This window comes from Phacochoerus africanus, chromosome 2 (assembly GCF_016906955.1).
Source record: "Phacochoerus africanus isolate WHEZ1 chromosome 2, ROS_Pafr_v1, whole genome shotgun sequence".
In the NCBI taxonomy this organism is placed as follows: Eukaryota; Metazoa; Chordata; class Mammalia; order Artiodactyla; family Suidae; genus Phacochoerus; species Phacochoerus africanus.
Window position 1 is genome coordinate 182,852,121 of NC_062545.1, and position 21,871 is coordinate 182,873,991.

General features: G+C 44.5%; 1 protein-coding gene across 6 annotated transcripts in view; it reads right to left on the reverse strand.

Moving 5' to 3' along the window:
* Positions 1-21,871, reverse strand: part of NIN (ninein) — a 143,697-nt gene that overhangs the window by 112,320 nt on the left and 9,506 nt on the right. For 2 of the 6 annotated variants that reach the window (XM_047767301.1, XM_047767305.1), the window contains exons 1-2: positions 1,575-1,753; positions 1,022-1,075 (exon numbers count right to left, since the gene is read on the reverse strand). The gene's annotated coding sequence lies outside the window, so the exon portion shown is untranslated. Of the gene's footprint in view, positions 1-1,021; positions 1,076-1,574; positions 1,754-2,134; positions 2,280-21,871 lie in introns of those variants that run through there. The other 4 variants (XM_047767306.1, XM_047767303.1, XM_047767300.1 and 1 more) reach the window with 3 other exon arrangements.

Consider the following 21,871-nt stretch of genomic DNA (forward strand, 5'->3'; position numbering starts at 1 on the left):
CCACAGTGAGAATCATCCATGGTTTCAGAGGCTTAGCCTGTGTACCTTGGTGAACTTTATTAGGATTCTAATCCTAAAAAGCTACCACATCTGTCATAAAAGACAACCATGCAATCTATTTTGATTTCACAAATTCAGGAGTTAAGTTGCATGGCAAGGCCGTCTTAGGAATACCTCAACACCAGGAGGGGATCTGTCCCAGTTAAGTAAAGAAAGCAGAAGATCTCATAATAGCTAAGTTGTCTAGAAACAAGGTTGACGGTAGGACGATTTTTCCAGTTCCCATTTTATTGGCACCCTAGCCCTGGTTTGTCAGGGCTGAGGCTGGGAAATTGCCTCTTCCCATTTCTCTCTCAACTTCACAGAAAGAGCTCTGAGCAGTAAACTGTTTCCATCAGCTCTGTCCTTTTGTCAAGGACCGGTTTGGTAGCTGCAGAATCCCAGCCCCTGGAACCCAAGCTACTCCCTCAATATTTCCATTCTGCGGGTCTGGCGGTCCAGGCTTTCAGGCAATAATGGAGTGTCTTTCCGTTCTTCTCCTTTTCTTAGTAATTGCACTGGGGAAATCCTTCTCTCTGCAATGATTCCACACACCTTCTATAATTCCCACTTAACTGACAGCCATCAGCTCTCCGCTACTCAGCCCAGGCTAACACCTCAGGGTTCCCTAGACAGGTTTCACTTCAGTTTCTCAGCCACAGGGCTGCCCGGGTGGCACAAGGCAACCGAATAACCGCCCCTTCTGCTCCCTCCCGGACTAAAGTCCGCTCCTCGACCATCACGCAGCAGCTGCTTTCAGCTGGCAGCTGCGGGCCGGGACCACGCAGGCAGCGAAGGTGCCCAGACCCTGCTGCGCTGCAGACCCGGGAGGTGAGGTGCGGCCGGTGAGAGGGCGCGTCGCCCAGGTCCCCGGCAGCCTGTGAAGCGGTTGCGCCCCCGACTCGCCTGCCCTTCACCACCCCCAGAAACCTCACTGGGTCCCCAGGAAGCAGGTCTCTCGGCCCCCGCCATCCTCGCCTACCTTCTGTCGGCCTCTCCGTCGCGCCCGCACAGCCGGCCGCCTGCCTCCAGTGCTCTGCAAAGCGGGGGAGGACGCTTTGTTAGGGCTCCGGGAGCGGGACAATACTTCGCAGCCGGCGCCAGGGTTCCGGGCGGGCGTCCTTCAAAAGGACGCGAATGGGGACCCGCACGAGCGTCATTTCCATATGTAAGGAGGCAGTGCTCACAAAAGCGCGGCTCCCGGAGGCTGCGGCGCGCATCCTCCACGCCCGCCCGCTCGCCCCCCGCCCGCGCAGCCCGCGCTCCTTGACCTGCCCCTCCTCCGCCGCCCACGCCGCCCCCTCCCCGCCTCGTCCCGCGGGGGCGCCCCGGACCGAGTCGGCCACCACCCCCTGCTCCCGGCCCGCGGGGACAGCCACCGCCGGGTCCTGGCCTCAGAGGGGAAACCCCAGCCTGTCACCGTGCCGGGGCCGCCCCGGAGCACAGGGCCTCGCCGAAGCGCGGGGGCAGCCCGAGGCCTCTGTACACCCCCAGGCCGAGGGGCGGGGGTCCCCGGGAGAGAGCTCTGCGCTTACCGCGTCCCGGGGCTCAGGCGCCCGGCGCCGCCGCGGGGACCATGACCGCGGGAGCACTCGAGCTCGGACGCGGCGGCGGTGGCAGCGGGACAGCCGCGCCCAGCGCGCTCGGCTACCCGCTCGGCTGCGGCCACCCGAAGCTTTGGACGCCGGGGAGGAAGGGCCAGGCCCCGCGCGGGGAGGAGGAGCTAGGGCGACGCCGGCCAGGGCGCGGCTCCTCCTCCGCGGCCCGCGCAGCTGGGGCCGCTGAGGGAGGAGCGCCGGGCGCCGCCCTGACACTTACAGGGGTCCGTCTCCCACGCGCTCCACCAGCTCTGCGCCTCGGGTGGCTGGAGCACCGCGGAGCCCGGTCCCGTTTTGTCTGGGACGCTGGGGCTGTCGCCTGGGAGATTTGAATTTGAAACGCCGCGGCTCGCGGGAGCCCAGGCGGAGGAGGTCAGCGCCCTGAGGTCGACCCCCCTGCCCAATAGCCTCTCCTTTCTTCCAAAGGGACCCCACACACCCCTCTGCGCCTACAACACCTGGCTGGCTACGTCTCCGGGTCGGGGAATGGTCCCTACCTCCAGCCCGTGGAACCTCAGGGTGGAGATTCAGGTGCCTCTCTTGCCCCCAGGAGGCCTTGGATTACTCAGCCCTCGAGCGTCCATTGGCGGTCATTGGAAGAGGGGTCCAGGAGGTGGAAGAGCTCCGGACTTGACTCTGAACCTTATGGAGCGAATGCGACCCTCTTAGCAGGTTTAGACTGGCTTCCTTACCTGCCACCTGTCCTTTTAGGCTCCCTCCCTCCCGCTATCCAGCCTTCCCCGGGTACATCCAACCCTCGGTCGGTCACTAGCCACAGAGGACAGAAACTCCTTGGCGTTGCTGGTCCTCAGGCCAGTGATTGTTCAGCATTTACTGGCTCCTCCCTCCTATCCCTACTCCTCTGGCTCCCCCAGAGTTTCTGCTTCTCACTCCCCTCATCCCTACACCCCTGACCTGGATGCAAACAGGATCCCAGTCCAAGCCTAGAGGTGTCAGTGGTGGGCCGGAGGTGACACCACTGTTCTCTCTTTAGGCTGCGGGATTGAATGTATTGCCCTTGAAGAAGGAGACACCTGATTTATTATAATACACAAGCCTGGTTAGCTCAGCAAGAAACTGGAGAATGCTCCCCTGCTACTGAAAGAACAAGGGATAGACAGGAAAGAAACTACCAGTTATTGAGAATCCAGTGTGCTGGAAACTCTACAGGATAAACTTACCTAGTCCTCACACCACCCTTAGGTGGCAGACGTTTTTATATCCATTTTGCAAATGAGGAAATTGGGCCTCAGAGAAGTGAAGGAATTTGCTCAGGACCACATAGCTAGTTGGCAGAGCTGAGATTCAAAAGCAGATCACATGTGACAAAATTGCATAGATCTAAATATATACTCACACAAATGAGGAGTGAATGTAAAACTGGTGACATTTGAATAAACCCCTAGGATTGTACTGATGTCAATGTCGTGGTTGTGATATTATACTACAATTATGCAAAATGTTATCATGGGGGGAAATAGGGCAAAAGGTCTATAAGGGGTCTTTCTGCATTATTTCTTACAAATTAATGTGAATCTACAGTTAACTTGAAGTTTTGGAGGAGTTCCCTGGTGGTCTAGTGGTCAGGATTTGATTTTAGTGCTTTCACTGCTACTGCCCAGGTTCAATCCCTGAACCTGGGAACTGAAATTCCACATCAAGCCACTGCATGCCACCAAAAAAAAAAAAAAAAAAAAAGTAAGAGGAAAAGAAAATAAAAATGAAAAATGAAGTTCTGTGAGTTCCCCCTGTGGTGAAGTGGAAATGAATCTGACTAGGAACTATGAGATTGTGGGATTGCTCTGGCCTCACTCAGTGGGTTAAGGATTTGGCACTGCCGTGAGCTGTGGTGTAGGTCACAGATGCGGCTTGGGTCCCACACATGCACTTTATGTGTGGATGTTCAGTCCAGTAATAATTACACAACACACATGCATGCCGTTTGTTATGGGAATAGCTAACCTGTTATCACATTCCTTACGTAGACATCATCTTATAAGAGAGTATATTCACTGAGGGCTTAAACAGCCAATAGTCTTAGAAGGTAAGAAAGAAGAGATGTTTTTTCTTATTAGAGACCCAATCTTGCCATGGGAGCTCATCCTACAAGTTCTCCAAGTTGTTTTTGTTTTTTTTTTTTTTTTGCCACATCCACAGCATACTGAGGATCCTGAGCCAGGGATTGAATCCAGGCTGCAGCTGTGATCTATGCCATAGCTGTGGCAACACTGGATCCTGCTGCACTGGGCCCAGGATTAAACACGTGCCTCCTCACTGACTGGAGCCACTGTAGTCAAGTACTTAACCCACTACAGAAAGAACTCCAAGCATGCCTTTCTAAACTGCAAGAATCCTTAAGGATGGAAATGCTCATTAGTTTAAAGCAGTAATTTTGGGGGGCCAGGAGATGTTCCCTATGGAGAAAGAACAGAATTGGTGAGGGTTCTGTAATTTCAAAATCAGAAGATACTCTTTCATGATGGGAGTGAATGAAGCAGAGTTAATGGTGAGACTAAGAACTGGAAATTCCATATAACTTCCAGCTACACAAAGGAGAGGAACATGTGGAGAATGGCTACTTCATGGTGTAGCTTTGCAAGAACAATCCTGCCAAGGCAGATAACTTGACACACTATGTCCGCAATTAGGTTGCACAGAGTGAAAGGTTAATCTAAGTCCAGACTGAATCACTGGAAGAAAGCATTTTCCTTAGAAGCTATCACTTGCGGAGTTCCCTTCATGGCTCAGCAGAAATGAATTTGACTAGTATCCATGAGGACACAGGTTCGATACCTGGCCTTGCTCAGTGGGTTAAGGATCTGGTGTTGCAATGAGCTGTGGTGTAGTCACAGACACAGCTCAGATCTGGTATGGCTGTGGCATAGGCCAGCGCATACAGCTCTGATTCAACCCTTAGCCTGGAAACTTCCATATGCCGAGAGTGTGGCCCTCAAAAGAAAAAAAAAAAAAAAAAAAAGAAAGAAGAAGAAGAAGCTATCACTCGAGCTTTTCTCTGTTAAACAAAAAAAAAGGTAACCGAAGAAATAGTAGCCAAGTTCCAATACTATATATTATGCAATATAAGAAAAAAAAGTGAGAAGAGAAATAGTAGCCAAGCTCCAATCCAACATTATCTGCAACATAAGAAAAAAGAAATGTAAACGTTTACCCAGAGTTAATACCCTTTACAAACCACATTTATTATCTTTTGCAGTTTATCTGCCTCTGATATCAGCTCTCACTTTAAAAAGAGCCTTGTTCAGGGACCCAGTGTCCTTAAAATATTTTAGACAACATTTTCCAATGGCTTTCTGCTACATTTATCAGTTTCGGATTGGCTTTTGTAGATTGTTAAAGAGCTGTAAAAAGTTAACTAAAAAATAATCTAGGGAAAAGAAAGTTATTCTTTGCTTTTTCCTGAAGCAACTTTCTAATGGTTAATTTAGAGTCAGGACAATTGTTGCAAGACATGTTTCCTTGAAAACTCCATCTTGTCCTTCTTTACTTTATCCCATCTTCTTGACTTACTTTATCCCATCTTCCTGCTTTGAAAAACAGTCACAGTGCTGGTAAATGACTTAAGCTTAAGAACAAAGACCTAAAGGCATAAGTGACTTAACTGTTATGTGCCTAGAGGTCAGAGTAAGAGCTTAACTCTTTACCACCTAAGTGGCTTTAAACAAACCCTGTATCATCCACCCATAGCCACTCCTCACTTGATCTGAGAATAAAAGCAGTGTGGTTTTTTGAGGCAGGGCGCTCTTGATCCCGGAGACCTTGAGTCCCCCGCGCTCTTGGTCCCTGAGACCTTGAGTTCCCTGGCTCCCACCTTTACTTAAGATAAATGTCTCTGTGTCTTGTCTTATGTTAACTACTTTTCCTTAAGTTCCACAGCACCCGTTCTTCAGCTCCATCCTGCTGAGCTGGCCCCGGCAGACAATAGAAGTGAATTAAAAGAGAGGGAAAGAGAGGTAGAAAAGGGATGGAGGCAGGATTCAGGTCTGTAAATGTTCTGGGATCTACAGTTATCTTTTTCCAGTTAAAAGGCTATAGCTCTAACCAAACTCAGTGTAATTTCTCTCAAAGTCATAGTTGGGTATATGTCATTTCTTAGTCACAGAATAGTTTAAGAAACTCTCCTATCACTCTGTGCTAACTCCCAACTATTTCTACACTTCTCTAATGATGTCTTTCTTACTTCTTGGATGATTTGAACTAATCAGAACAGTGTTCCTGTAAGTGGTAGAGCTGCCTCAGGAAGGGCCAAATAGATAAAGCTGATTATCAGGAATGATCCAACCCAGGGACTGTCTGGGTTAAGGGATCATCACACTCTCCCCAAGCCCTAAAGAAATGGGTAGTGAAAGGAGGAAGGGGAAAACTTGGTTCTCAACATGTAAGTCAAAGAGTAGGAGTTTCAGGGACAAAATGTTGATGATAAGAACACAAGAAGATGCCAAAAAGAAAGTAGAAAAAGACAAAAGTGAGATGAGAAAAAGACAATCTATTTACACTTTTGCCCTGAAGGACCCCCATGAGGAATTAGGATTCTCTTCTTATTTTCTTTCAAGAAGTATATGAATGAAGAGGAAACAGGAATTCAATACAATTTAATTTTTTTTACAATTAAAATTTTTTTTTAACTTTTTTAGGGCCACACGCACGGCATATGGAAGTTTCCAGGCTAGAGGTCAAATCAGAGCTATAGCTGCCAGCCTACGCCACAGCCACAGCAACATTAGATCCAAGCCATCTTCGACCTACACCACAGCTCACAGCAACACCAGATCTTTAACCCACTGAAGGAGACCAGAGATTGAACCCACATCCTCATGGATCCTAGTTGGGTTTGTTAATTGCTGAGCCATGACAGGAACTCCTAATTAATTAATTCATTTTTTTCTTTCTTTTAGTCTTTTTAGGGCTGCACTTGAGGCATATGGAGGTTCCCAGGCTAGGAGTGTATTTGGAGCTGTAGTTGCTGGCCTATGCCACAGTCACAGCAATGACAGATCTGAGCTATGTCTATGACCTATACCACAGCTCATGGCAATGTCAGATCCTTAACCCAACTGGTTGAGGCCAGGGATTGATCCTGCAACCTCACGGTTCCTAGTTGGATTCGTTTTCACTGTGCCATGACAGGAATTCCTGATTTTTTTTTTTTTTTTGGTCTTTTTGCCTTTTCTAGGGCCGCTTCCATGGCATATGGAGATTCCCAGGCTAGGGGTCTAATCGGAGCCGTAGCCACCGGCCTACGCCAGAGCCACAGCAATGCGGGATCCAAGCCGAATCTGCAACCTACACCACAGCTCACAGCAACGCCGGATCCTTAACCCACTGAGCAAGGCCAGGGATCGAACCTGCAACCTCGTGGTTCCTAGTTGGATTCGTTAACCACTGTGCCACGATGGGAACTCCAGGAACTCCTGATTTTTAAAGTTAGCATTAAATACCTATTCTGTGCCTACTGCTGTCTTGCACATCATGGCATGTTCCAAAGAAACGTCAGCCTTGGCCTTTGCCCTTGAGGAATGTGTTACTCTCCTTTGGGGACGCAAAAATATGCACCCAGGAGAGGGAGGGCACATGGGGATGTGGCATTGGGTTCTAGTCAGGTCTTCCAGTTGGGGGACACACACATTTACAACATGACAGAGAAGAGAGGGATGATTTCTCTAAAACATGGCTTCTATCAAGTCATCAAGCCCATTGCCTTTCACATCAGGCCCTAGATCACCCTCCCGACATTCAAGGCCCTAATTGATCCATGCAAATGTGTGTATCCTCAGTGTCTCCAGACAAGCTACCTGCCTCCCACTGTGCTCCTAAGTGCCTCTCAGCTTCCCTCTGCTGCTCTTTCCACCCAGGTCAGTGGTCTGAAGGCATTTTGATGTCCTGGGTCTCTATTTGCCCCAGCAATTAATGTACAGCAGGAAGTGGTTATTGGCCATGTGCATTTTGGAGCTCATGGACTGACCTTTGAGATGCTTTCCAAGTACTTGACTCTCACATGGAGAAGAGATGTCATATGTGTTTGCTTGGTAGGACTGGGAGGCTGATATTCACTTTGTGGTTTTTTGTTTTGTTTTGTTTTTTTGTCTTTTGTCTTTTTAGGGCCACACCCATGGCATATGGAAATTCCTGGGCTAGGGGTTGAATTGGAGCTGTGGCTGCCGGCCTAAGCCACAGCCACAACGCAAGATCCAAGCCATGTCTGCGACCTATACCAGAGCTCATGGCAAAGCTGCATCCTTAACCCACTCAGCGAGTCCGGGGATCAAACCTGCATCCTTCTGTATGCTACTCAGATTCATTTCCACTGAGCCACGACGCAGCTTCCCTGATCGTCACTTTTGGAAATATCTTTTTTTTTTTTTTTTTGGCCAGTGGCATGCAGTGGCTTGATGAGGAATCCCAGTCCCCAGACCAAGGATTAAGCCTGGGCTGCAGCAGTGAAAGCACTGAATCCTAACCTCGAGACAACCAGGGATCTCCTGGTAATACCTTTTTTCATGTGTCTGGAATCTGGAAATGTTCTACTGTTCTAAAGACTTTAAGTGCTAAAGACTGATACTTAGAGCTTCCTTCAAAGTAGAAGAAAATAAAATTCTAATTGAAAGAAAACATTGGTATTCCTTCACCTCACACTGAAAACACTCAACCAATGTGACATGAACTGTTTTTTAAAAAAAGAAAGATCTTTGAATGGAAAATAATGTAACATTCTTTTCCTCAAGCAACACTACTTTAAGTTTTCTGGAATTTGATGCACACATGAAAGAAACTGGAACCCAAAACCATGTATTTTCTTTTCTTTTTTTAGGTCCCACATCTGTGGCATGTGGAAGTTCCAGGGCTAAGTGTCAAATTGGAACTGCAGCTGAGGCCTACACCACAGCCACAGCAATGTCAGATCTGAGCCGCATCTGTGACCTACATGCAGCTTGTGGCAACACCAGATCCTTAACCTATTGAGTGAGGCAAGGAATTGAACCTGCATCCTCACAGACACTGTGTTGGGTTCTTGACAGGCTGAGCCACAACAAGAACACTCAGAAACATGTATTTTAAAATAGTTCTTCAAATAAACAAATAAATGAATGAATAAATAAATAAATAAATAAAACCATCATCTCCAATAGAAATATAGTGTGAACCACTTGTGCAATTCAAAAATTTCTAGGTGTTCCTGTAGTGGCTCAGTGGAAACAAATCTGACTAGCATCCACGAGGGCAAAGGTTTAATCCCTGGCCTCATTCAGTGGGTTAAGGATCCGGCATTGCCATGAGCTGTGGTGTAGTGGCAGGCATGGCTCAGATCTAGGTTTTCTGTGGCTGTGGTGTAGGCTGACAACTGTAGCTCCAATTCGTTCCCTAGCCTGGGAACCCCCGTATGCTATGGGTGTGGCCCTAAAAGGACAAAAAAAATTTCTAGTAGTCACATTTTAAAAAGTAAAAGTGAATAATTAAAATGTGTGTATTTTATTTAACCCAATATATCCCCAAATATTGTTATTTCAACATTCAGTCAATTATTATTAACGATATGATTTGCATGAGAGTTTGTGCTAAGTCTGAAATCTGTATTTTGTATGTGTAGCTCAGCTCCATTCAGACTAGCTGCCAATGGCCGGTGGCTGCTGTATCAGGGGGTGCAATGTTAGAACAAGAAGTGCGTTCTTACTTCATCTAATCTGAATCCTTGCTGTGGCAGGGCACCTAGGTTCAGGAGGTTTTGGTCCTTTGCTCAAGATCACACAGCAGACCCCTGGCTTGGGCTTGTCTACACCGGCACCTGCCTCCCATGCAGGTTCATGGGTGATGCAAACAGCCTTCTTGGAACAAAACATAGTGCTTTAAAATATTTTTTTAAAACCGCCACCCTCTAAAACTTTTGGATCTCCCAAAGTATTTTGAGAAATAAAATTTCAGAAACAAATAGCTCACTATATACTATTTTAATACTTAGACATGACAAGCCTGTAGGCCATTTGTTAATACTGGCTTCACAGCTGCACAGCCTACCTATTTTCTGTTCCTCTCTATGTGCACCTGCATGGGACCCAGAGAGAGAGGGCTGGAGGCCCAGAAGGCAGTCACTGCTGTGCATACCTGTCCAATAGGGATGAGTGGGAGGGGTGCTGCTTCATTCTCAATCCTCCATCCTCCATCCTCCATCCTCCATCCTCCAACCAGCCCACATCAGCTCCCGCCAGCATCCCAAGGAGCTGTGTTGTTTTCCATGATTAATCTCAAAGGCCTTGAAATAACTGGGTGGGTTTTTGTCTTCCACTCTGCACATTTTCCACTGCTTTATGTTTGGAACCAAGCCAAAACTGAATGCAGGGGAAATGACCATTCCAAAAACAGAAAATGAGACCAAGAGGAGGAGAGCATTGTCTCTAATACTAAGGACATTTGGGAGTGCATCTTTGCACCTGGATGATGAGAATGAAATTTGATCTTTCATTACCAAAAGCAACATAAATCTGTCATTTGCATTTTGTTTTCAGTTTGGACAGAATGGGCATGTTCTCTGATGATCTAATAAGACCTCTTTATACCAAAATACTGAGGTCAAAGTGATGATAAATCTTACAGCGCTGAGCTCTGTGAGTCATATTTCAATCTGCAAGAAATACCATCCTGAAGATGAGATTTGGGGGCTATGCTGAGATGCCCAGAGGCCATATTCAGACTTTAACAAAAAAAAATTTTTTTTGGTCTGATTCTTGATTATTGAGGTCCCTCCCCCCAACACCAAGAAGCCTATCTCTGGATCCTTCTGAAATACAAATAAGATGAAAGGGGGAAAAATCAGCAGAGAGAAAAATTAATGCCTATTTACATATATCTGGTCACAGAGCAAAGACAATATAAGGCCAAGTGTGCGTGCGTGTGTGTGTGTGTGTGTGTGTGTGTGTGTGTGTGAGAGAGAGAGAGAGAGAGAGAGAGAACAAGTAGGTAGGTATGCTCATATGTCCCTCCAGATGCCCTTCCTACCCTCCTCCCCCTGCTCAATTCTCTAAGAGGCCAAATTAGATGTACTGCATTAAGAGACCCCTTTGTAGCTGGCATCCCATTAGATTTGGCTGATGGAATCATGGGCAAAAGATTGGAAAGGGGAAGGAGCATGAGGTTGGGGGTATTTACTCAGCCAGCTGCCCCCTCTAGGGCCTCTGTAGGCTGGCTGTGTCCCTTAAGGTCACAGCTTCTGTGGCATAGCCCTCTCCACACAGAACTCTCTGTCACCAGTTCTGCCAGTGAGGCCTGGGGTTGGGAACAGCATCCCCTGTTATCAGCTTCCAGGGAGGCCCTATCCTTGTTTCTCTGCACTGGGCCCACTTCTTTATTAACTATTCTCCAAGTGCCTAATTTGAGTTTATCCATTATTTCCTTTTAAGACCTTGACCAGTAAAGGAGGTTGCATACATTCCTTGCTCCAGAGAAAATTGTCTTCTCTCTATTAGCATAGAATGCCTTGAGGTTTTCTATTGCCCAGAATTTTAGGTCAGTTCCCCAAAAGCAAACCCTGAGATGAGGATTTGTGTAATGAGACTTTTACTTTTTTTTTAATTTTTAAAAATTTTAACTTTTTTTTTTTTTGACCACCCCACAGCATATGGAGTTTCCAGGCCAGGGATCAGATCCAAGCTTCAGTAGAAACCTAGGCATCATCTGCAGCAATGCTGGATTCTTAACCCACTGAATCAAACTTGCATCCTAGTGCTCCCAAGACACTGCCAATCCCATTGTGCCACAGCAGGAACTCTGAGACTTTTATTAGAGGATTCCTCAGAGGAACCCATAGGGGAAAGTAGCAGTAGAGAAGGAGGGGGAGAGCAAGATAGGGAAAACAAGGGAAGAAGCCAGCCAAGAGTACAATTTCAAGTAAAGTCCCAGCCTCAGCCTCACCCTGAGTGGGACTAAGAGGCATAATCTACATGTCAGAGTAGATTGAGTCAGAGGAGCTGGGCCTTCGATCTCATATACCCATAATCAGGGACCTAAGGGCATCCAGGCAGAGCACCACCAATTTATACTTCAAATGCATCCCTTGTAATTTAAAAGTATTGGAAGTTCCCACTGTGGCTCAGTGGTAATGAGCCTGACTCGGATTCATGAGGATGTGGTTTGGATACCTGGCCTCGCTCAGTGGCTTGAGGATCTGGGATTGCCATGAGCTGTGTAGGTCACAGATGCATCTCAGATTCCAAGTTGCTGTGGCTGTGGTATAGGCTGGCAGCTACAGCTCAGATTGGACCCCTAGCCTGGGAACTTCCATATGCTGCAGGTAGGGCCCTAAAAAAGCAAATAAGTACTTAGAGAGTATTTAGGGAGCTATTGGTGGAGAGGAAAGAATTATCTCCAGATACCAAAAAAAGCTCATAGCAGATGCTAAAGGATGCATCCTTTGAAAAATGCTGCAAGCAAATAGTATTTTCTTCTAATGGATTTAGTTACTATACTTTAATATTAGTAAAAAAAAAATCATTCAAATCTGGGCTGATAGTCTTCTTAAAAAGCAAAGGCATTTTTGTAGCTACCAGATGCAGGTAGTAGTTCTATGGTATGTGTGCATGTGGTTGGGGGGTGGGCGAGGTATATCAACACTTGCCACTTCCCTCTGAAGCTTCTAAAACTTGGAAATTTGTCATAGAGGCTTTTCTCATCTGCAGTTCAAACACTTTTTTCAGCAGGAATTTAGCTGAAGTTGAAATCACCATCTGGCATCTCATATTGAACCAGGTTTTTTGTGTGCCAAGAACTTCTTCTCTTGGCAATGATGTTGACTGTGATCTTTCAGAAATGTTTCTTGGGTTGGCAGTCTTGACTGAACAGAGCAAGCAGCCTGTCTTGGAATTTAGGGAGAGATGTGCTAAGCAAGTTGTTGCCCCAAGAAGAAAAGCACAAGGTGAAAAGTTGAACCTTAGGTTTTGAAATTTCAGAAGCCATATCTTCTATTATTGAGCTGAAACCAGCTAGAGAAAAAATTCTCAGCAATATGATTAGTAGCAGCAAAATATTGCAAGAGACCTATGAAAGAAGCATTCGATTCAAACCAACAAATAGCAGTTAGGCACTTTCCAGTTGCAAGGCGATACCATCCCTGCTGGGGATATAGCGGTGACTAAGAAGGGCTCTCAGCTCCCAAGCAGTTCACCGTCCTGGGGCTGGGAGATGCTTAGGTGGAAACAAGGCAGACCACACTAAGGAGCAGAGCTGACAATGTCTGCCTCCTCCCAGGTTTTGGGGGATCCCTCTTACCATTTCTGGGTGCCCTTCTATCAGCTGATGTGCTTTTGCTTCCACTAGGCTGTACCTATGACTCTTCAGTGCCTGCCACTGGGGGCTGTGCACATATTTGCAGAGCAAGAAGTGCTTGGGAGCTTAATTCCTAGCCAGTGACCACTCAAGGTGAGAATGAAAAGGCCCAGCTCCCTTTGCCTGAGATCAAAACGTAACTTCCAGGCTTTCCCTATCAGCTTAGTCTGAGCTCCTCTGCCTGGGACTTGGCCCAGGGTCACCCTCGCTCAGTCCCTTTCCCTTCCCTGTCCTGTTTTCCTCACTCACTTGTAGTCGATTCTGGGAACATTTCCTTAGTAACACCCTTCCTTACAAACCTTCCTCTCAGGATCATCTTCTGGGAACCTAACTCAAGGCAAGGGGCGTAATAAGAACATAAGCAAAGTGCTATGAGACCAGGAAGGAGTGATTAATTCTGCCTGGCCATCAAGGACCTTTCCATAAAAGGAAGGATATTTGAACTAGGCCTTGAAAAAAGGTTATTTGCATTTTGCCAGATAGATGGAATCAAGGAATGCCATAATAAATCTGGGGAGTGTACTTATTTGTGCCAGGATAATGAAGGTAATGGTGGGGAGTAAACAGTGAGGCTGCCACAAACAAGAACTTTGACTGTTGCTAAAGAGTTTGGACTTTTTTTTTTTTTTTTTGTCTTTTTAGGGCCACGCTTGCAGCATACGGAGGTTCCCAGGTCATGGGTCCAATCAGAGCTGTAATTCCTGGCCTACACCACAACCACAGCAATGCAGGATCCCAGCCACATCTGCAACCTACACCACAGCTCCACAGCTCACAGCAATGCTGGATCCTCAACCCACTAAGCGAGGCCAAGGATCAAACCTGCGTCCTCATGGATGCTAGTCAGATTCATTTCTGCTGAGCCATGACAGGAACTCCAAGAGTTTGGACTTTTTAACACTTGTCAAGAGTGAGCCACTTTAGATTTCTGAGCAGGGGAGAGATGATATATTTCTCTTTTGAAAAATAATTGAATGGAAATATAAAGGGAGGGATAAGAGACAAACAATGGAAGCCAATTTGGGGATCACTGAAATATTCTGAATGAGGATGATGGGAGAGTGACTTAGGGCAGTGGGTATGAGAATGAAAAGGAAAGGATGGATCTAGAGATCAAACTTGTCAACTAACCGGATGTAAGTGGGAAAATGAGACAGAAGTGGCCAAAATGTTGGGTTGGATCAGAGAGTGAAGGATGGTGCCATCAGACGGACACTTCAGATATGGTGAAATTGAAAGAAATACCAGGAAAAAAAAATCCCCAATAATGCAAAGAAATCTGAATGAAATCAGAAAATAATCTGAGAACAAAGAACAAACAAACAGGTTTTGGGATATTCAGAAACACATGAAGTTCTAGGTCAAGGGTCAAGGTTACAATTAAGAGACACATCAAAATCAGCTATCTGGATTAGAATCAAAACAAGAAAGTCAACAAGAAACTTGGACACCCTTTGTAATAAGAACACTTAAAATTCACTTGCAACAAAAGTGCAATGCTTCAGTTTCAGTAGGATTTTACTTTGCTGATTAAAACTAGAGTGGGGAGTCTATATGATCTAAAGATTAGAACTGATATATTACATTTGTATGACTATTTTTATGGATTATGAAATACTACGGACGATGAAAACAGAGCCCTATGACAATTGTGCTAAAAGAAGAAAAATGGCGCTTTTAGCGTTCAAAGCCTAATATAACATGTTGCTGGTGGAAGGATTGCTGGAGTCACAGTTCCATCAACTGACAGTGGTCATTTCCTGGCTCTTAATTATTGCTATTCATTTGCTTATGGCCTTGCATTGATTTCTAAAAAATAAATCAATATGTCCATGTGGGAACTGGCATCACGACATTGCATTGACATTTCAAGCAGCATACAATGAGAAGAAAAAGTGCAAGCCTAGATTCTTTAAAAATGTTTCAGTTTGAGGAAAAGTCTACTCTATATAAGATACATTATTTCAAAAGCCAAATTGAATTGTAGCCCCTCCCCCAGAGGCCTGAGTCCTCTGTAACAATGTTACATCTAATCGCTTCTTTTTGAGAATCTTTAATACTTAGAAGCAATACTTCCCCCCATTTTAGGTAGGGTAGAGATTTCAGAAGCCAAGTTCCCCATGGAAAGAATAGAGGAAAAGAAGGTAGAAAATATAGAGGGAGGAGACCGTAAGTTGAGTTTATTCATTCAATCTTTCTCTCTCCTTCTCTCCTTCTCTTCCTCCCTAGCTCAGTTGCTCCTTTCCTCGCTCCCCAACTTCCAGAAATACCTGAGGACCTACTGTGTGCCAGGCCTGTACTGGGAGTGAGAGATACCACACTGTGCAAGAGTTAAACATGCACGATCTCCACCCTCCGGGAATTTATATCCACCAGATTCTACATGTAAATAAAAGACAATATCACTTGTTTTCACTCCTGTTCTCTCTCACCTTCACACTGCATATTCAAGCATATCAGGTTCACCCATTTGTCTAGCAAATGTGCAAGGCATAACCCAGCTAGGCTGCCTTCATTTGAAATCCAACTCTCTCAATAGTTGTGTACATTTGGTCAAGTGACTTAACCTTTTGACCCTTCGTTCCTTCATCTATAAAACACAGATAATAGCATCACATACCCCATAAGACAGTTGTGAGCATTACAAGAATTAATTCATTTAGAAATTAGAATGGGCTCTGGAACACAGTGAGCAATCAACTGATATTACCCAGTGTTATTTTTAGCACACATGAGAAAAAAATAGATGAAAAGGACCATATCTTTCAAAGAGCTTACAGGTTTGCAGGTGGAGACAGACAGGTACACAGATAAAGGCAATAACATGTGGGGAGGGAAATGATGAAGAAGGTGTGCTTAGGCTATGATGGGGGATCACAAAGACAGGAGAGGTGAATTCTTTTGGTCAACTCTTTTGAGACGGATGTAATATCAATCCAAAGTAGTTTCTTATTTCCCTGACCCTTAGGTAAATGATCCTTCCCTATTAAATGCCTGTTTTGCTTGCTTTATTTGCCCATAGTTATTCCACTGTGGATAATTACGTAAGCACAAGTGAAGGCTTTTCATGAAGGGCCATTGTGGTCCCTCTTTATTTACACTCTGAATAAAGGAGCTTCCCATAGTTGGTGAAACTGGGTTACATTTTCCTGATTTCTTATGTTCAGTGGCATTTTTCTTATAGAAATCAGAGTCATTTGTGCAAAGGGAAAGCAGGCCTTTTTTAGGCCAGGAAGTGGTTTAATTCTTTTTGCCAATGATTGTCTAAGTCACGGCCATATGGAACCCCAAGGTAAGCTGGGGTTCTGGAAAAGATTTTCTCAGATAATATGAGGCTAATGGGAGGCTTCCTCAGATGTTGTTGATGTGTGTGATGGCTGGTATTGCTGCAGTGGTTTTGTGACCATGAAGGGGATACTGCTGACAGAGTAAGGATGACAAAGTAGAGAGATGGAAATAAAGTATGTCCCTAAAGACTTTTACAGAGTTGGGCCTTGATCCACTTTCAGACTCTTGTTGGGTAAGAAAATCACCCCCCCCCCCACCTTTTATTGTTTCAGGTACTTTTAGATGAATTTTTTGTTAACTTTCAGTTAACTCTTTGTAGTAGCTTGACCCCAAGTATTTGGGGGCACCTCCCTGCAGGAAGAGTGTACATGTTCTCCCTTTTAAGTCCAGCTATAGCCATATGGCTTGCTTTGACAATGAAACATGAGAAGCATGCTGGGTCACTTCTGGGCAGAAGCTTCAAGAGCCAGCATTTGGCTTGCTATGCTCCCTCTCCCCTGTCCCCATGATTGGGGAAGCATATTGAGATTGAGCCTCCTCCAGCCTGGTTCCTCAGTGACTACAATAAGTAGACCCCTGGTCCCTTCCTGATGGACTTGTGGCATCAACAAGAAATAAACCTTATCACTGAAGAGCTGAAATGTGTTATTATTGCTGTGACTCCAGATAAATCCAGTCTGCTTTGGCTGGTAAACATCTTAAACATTGCAGTGAATAAAAACAATGATGTGAAGGCAAGGGCTTGCGATGTAGACTCTTAACCTCAGGTAACTTCACAGTGACTGGAAAGAACAGGCTCCTCTTCACCTGCTCCACACACTTCCTGGTTAGTGAGATGAGCCTCGGCATGGAAAGTAACTTAATCCAAATGATGCTTTAAAAATGTCTTCGCTTCAATGCATTATTCAGAGTAAATTAATCACAACTTATTAAGTGTCTCTTTAGCACCTATGACACTTGCCTCATCACTCTGTCCATCAAGTTTTTTTTTTAAATACTGACCTCACTATGCACTCCCCTAACAACTCCCCTACCTAGACACCTACCTAGGGGGCTTTTGGTAATAGCCTGATGATCATATAGCTGAAGCTTTATTGAAATGAAGGTGACGTGTCAGTGGGGAGACATGTCAGGAGAATGATAACAATGATAGCTCATATTTACAGAGCACCTGTTCAATACCAGATGTCATTCTAAGTACTTGATACATAGTAACTCACCTATTCCTCACCTTATGAAGTAGGTATTATCATTAGCTCTCCTTGACAGATGAGGAAACAGAGGCACAGAGAAGTTAAGTGTCTTGTCCAAGGTCATGCAACTAAAATGTAGTGACTCAGGTTCTATGCCAGACAATCTGACCACAGAGTCATGTTCTAACTATGATGCTTAACCAAGAGGGGGTGGGGAAAAATATTGTTTTGGAGCAGCAGTTCTTGGAGAAGCATGAGGTTAAAAGCCCAACTGAGCCTTGCCTGACTCAATTCCTAGTTGGGTGTTATTTCACAATCTGCAAAACATGTCTCCATCCTGGTTTCCTCAGCTGTAAGATGGTAGCTCTGTTCTCAGTGAGCTAACTGGGGCATGCAAAGACCCTTGTGTTGAGCTTGCCTGGAAAACCACCCACTGGAGGTGGTTGGGGCTGCTGTCCCATTCTAGGACAGACCCCCAGAGGGTGCAGAAGTTTTGGGTATGTGGAAAGTCATGTAAACATAGGAAATGGTCATTTGGGAATATCTCTAGGAGTCCACTGGAGGGTTTGGATTTTAAGATGACAGGACCTGGAGAGGTTGTCAGAGAATTACTTCTGGCATCTGCAGGCAGGACAGCAGCTAGGGTGCCCTGGGAGCACAGGAATGGAAGGCTGGCTAAGCTGTGGGGACCAACTGCGATTTAAGAGGGTTGAGGGGGCATTTTTCTGAGGCTTGAAAAGGGTGCACAGATGCACAGAGGAATGGGGAGGTAAGGACAAGGGGCTGGGACCTAAAATTGTTTCAAAGAGCTTTGGAAATGTAGCTCAAGAGAGATCTTGGTTTGGGCAGCTGTGAATAACTACCAGAAAGTCCCTTAGGTTGTATCTCTATAATACATTTCAAACATGAACATTCTCAGCATTCCCGCATGGTCACTGCCAGCACCCTAGCAAGGACCTTCTAGTTGTGCCTCCCCTAGACCCCAAGGAGGCTAAGTGGTTTCCCTGCCTCCACTATGGTCCCTGCCTCTCCATTTGCCTCACAGGAGACAGAGTGATCTTTTTAAAAATGTGGCTCAATTCCTGTGGTTTCCTCTCTCTGTGACCACCACCCCTGCTCCCCTGCCCAACCCTGCTGGTAGCTGCATTTCTGATCTACAAGCACATTGAGTTCCTTCCTGCATCAGCCATTCCCTTTGCCTGCAATGCTTTCCTCTGCCCTTTGCACAGCTGGCTCCTTCGGCTCCTCTGGTCTTGATCCAAACATGACCTTCTCTGATCTCCTGGCCGCCCTGTCCCCTGGCTCTCACCCTCCATGCCTTTAGCAGATTCCCTCTCCTTCCCAGGACTCATCACTTGCTAATGGTCTTGTCTGTTCATTTGCTTGTTTAAAGGGCTATTGCCTGTCTCCCCTATTAGCCTGAATGGGCTTTGTTTGCCTCCTTCGTGGCTGTATCCCCCACACTAGATCAGTTCTGTGCACTGAGGATCCATAAATTAAGAAATAAGTCATTTACATTTAATTTCCATCTGAAATACATTTCAAACAATTTACTTACATGTCCCAGTGGAAAACAGAAGGGGAAAATTAATTTTATTTACATTTAATCGAATGCTGATATATTCTTTGGATGTTGGCAATGGGACAGTGATATTTGAACACAATTTTGTGGTGAAAATTTACCACTAGAAAATCTGAAGTTATATATGGCTCAGAATAAATTAGTTTTAAATGGAAAATTTAAAATCCAGGAGCCACAATTGATAGGTTTCTGTTTTAAATATTATGAAAATATAAAATTTAAATATTATGAAAATGTAAAATATAAGCTACAATGTTTCAATAATAAAGGACATAGTTAAAAAGGGTAAATAACACAATGTCATAATCTAGCTAACCATATCGCACTTACTGGTTTCTTTGAATAATGTAGTTGTACTGAATGTTTATTCAGAATCTGTTAAAATATTAACATTATACCTGTGCATTAATTGCATTTGACTATTTGTCTTATTTCTGGATTTGATTGAACATTCTTACATCTAAAGATTGTTAATGGAGAGTCCTCTGGTATATAATCATTTTCAATCCACATGTGACTAAATTTGGTCATATCGGCTGATTGTATAAAGAGCTCTTTCTGAGAAGTAAATATTAATGCTGACTGGTTTTGAAAAAAGAGCCCTTTGGAGCACCTCTTCTTCTTTCCATTTTTAGACACATCTGTTAGCTGCTTTAGCACTTGGATGGAAGTGTTTTTAAAGGAGCTTGTGAAGATTGGAAAAGATTTTATTTTTAATATCCCAGATTGCATCCTCTGCATTGGGTTGGTTTTGTTACATGCACTCCATCTGTCTTAGAGATATGGAAAACTCAGTGGAGGAAAAATGGAAAGGGCAAAACTGTTTCCCTAGCTCTATAAAATGTCTAAAAATGACTTCCCACATAAAATCTACCCCATGGAGTCCTTAACTTTGAACTTCCCAATACTACCCAAGTACCTGGCAATCTGCCTCCCCAAGCAAGGAAAGGAGAAATTGTTTAGTTACTCTCTGGTTAGAAAGTCTGCAAGGTCAGGAGTTCCCAATGCTGCTCAGTGGTTAACGAATCCGACTAGGAACCATGAGGTTGCGGGTTTGATCCTTGGCCTCGCTCAATGGGTTAAGGATTTGGCATTGCTGTGAGCTTTGGTGTAGGTTGCAGATGAGGCTTGGATCTTGCCTTGCTGTGGCTGTGGTGTAGGCCAGTGGCTACAGCTCCAGTTAGACCCCTAGCCTGGGAACTTCCATATGCCACAGGTGCAGCCTTAGAAAAGACCAAAGGAAAAAAAAAAGGAAACAAAAAGAAAAAAGAAAAAAAGAAGTCTGCAAGGTCAAACGCCTTTTACACAACTTAATCATTCCAATCATTTAATGAAACTCAGATTGGCTCTTTTGTTATGAATATCCTTTAAAAAATAATATAATCAATTTACTTGCTGGCTACAGGTGATCTGGAATTTCTGATATCTTTTTTTTAATGTTTCAGTCTAAACAGTGGATTAAAAAATCTGAAAAATAAGACAAAATAAAGCAAAACATTTATTCGCCTATCCCCAGCTGCACCTGACAGAGAAAGAAGCTGAAATCTTACTCTTCACTGGACACTACATCCAATTTCAAGCTTCTGTTATCTTTTTTTTAAAAAGCCATTAGAGAATACTTAGTAAAGATTTTGTTTCTCTGAAAATCACCCCTGTTACATTTGTAAAAGGAGCACTTCATGGATTGGGTGTCTAGGAGATCTAAGTCCTTTTATCCAACCTACCATTGTTTAACATGATATTTATGTGTTTACTGAGTGTCTTGTAGCCTTAGAATGTGAACTTCTGGAAACTAAAGCTCTTTAATGATGTGTGTAGCACCAAATAAAATATGATGGAGTCTTCAGTATTATCTCAAAAGGGACTTTAATCTGGAGCTACAAAGTGACACTCTTTTGGTGTGTGTTTATTGGAAATTTATTCTTTAAACAGAATCAAACCTTCAGCAAGCAAAATTCACAGCCCCCAACATTTGGAACTTTCTGAATTGAAATGATGCTAGAATCCTGGTTTGTTAATTTGGGGAGGATTGTTATTTCAGAATTATTATGAGTAATGTATTTTCAAGCAAAAGTTGACTGTTGGAGAAGGTGATATTTAAACATCATGTGATATTTAAAGCTAGCTCCACAGTTTCTAAATCATTGCCCAAGATGATAAATGTACACATCAGTGCCTAACCTACAAAATATCAAATTTTCTCATGTCTCATGACTTGTCTGAGAGCTCTACTCACTTGCCATCAATATCTCCTATCTTGTTACAAGACCTTGTCATCACCTAGAACTACTTCACCTTTGAAATCTTGAACTTTGAAATTCCACTCGGACATCAACCCTATGCCCTTCTCTCCCTTCCGCTTCCATCCCACCCATCTTCATTCTCACCAAGGCACTGGCCTTCAATCTCCCCAACTAAGCACCCTCAGCCCTCTTGGATTTAAGGACACTTTAAGGGCACTCTCCCCACCAGACAAAGCTCTGCTACTCCTCTGACATTCTGGCACAGCCAGTCAACAAATCCTTAATCTGGGATCCACCCATCTGTCTGTTTTATTTAGGCTGTGAGCATTACAGGAGAAATCCACACAACACATGATTATGCAGTCAGGTGCCAAGACAAATTTTGATTTCAAACCTCAACTGGGCACATAAGACCATTTAAAGTTCTTTGATCATTCTTAGGTGGTTCCCTGTATAATCTACCTGATCTGAGACATGTGGGACTAGGTAACATGAATTATAGACAATTAGGACAGTGCTAACTTCTTATTTAAAAGATATAAAGTTCATTTTCTCACCTTGAATTTCATGTGAACCTATTTCCCCTATTTTTTGTGTTTC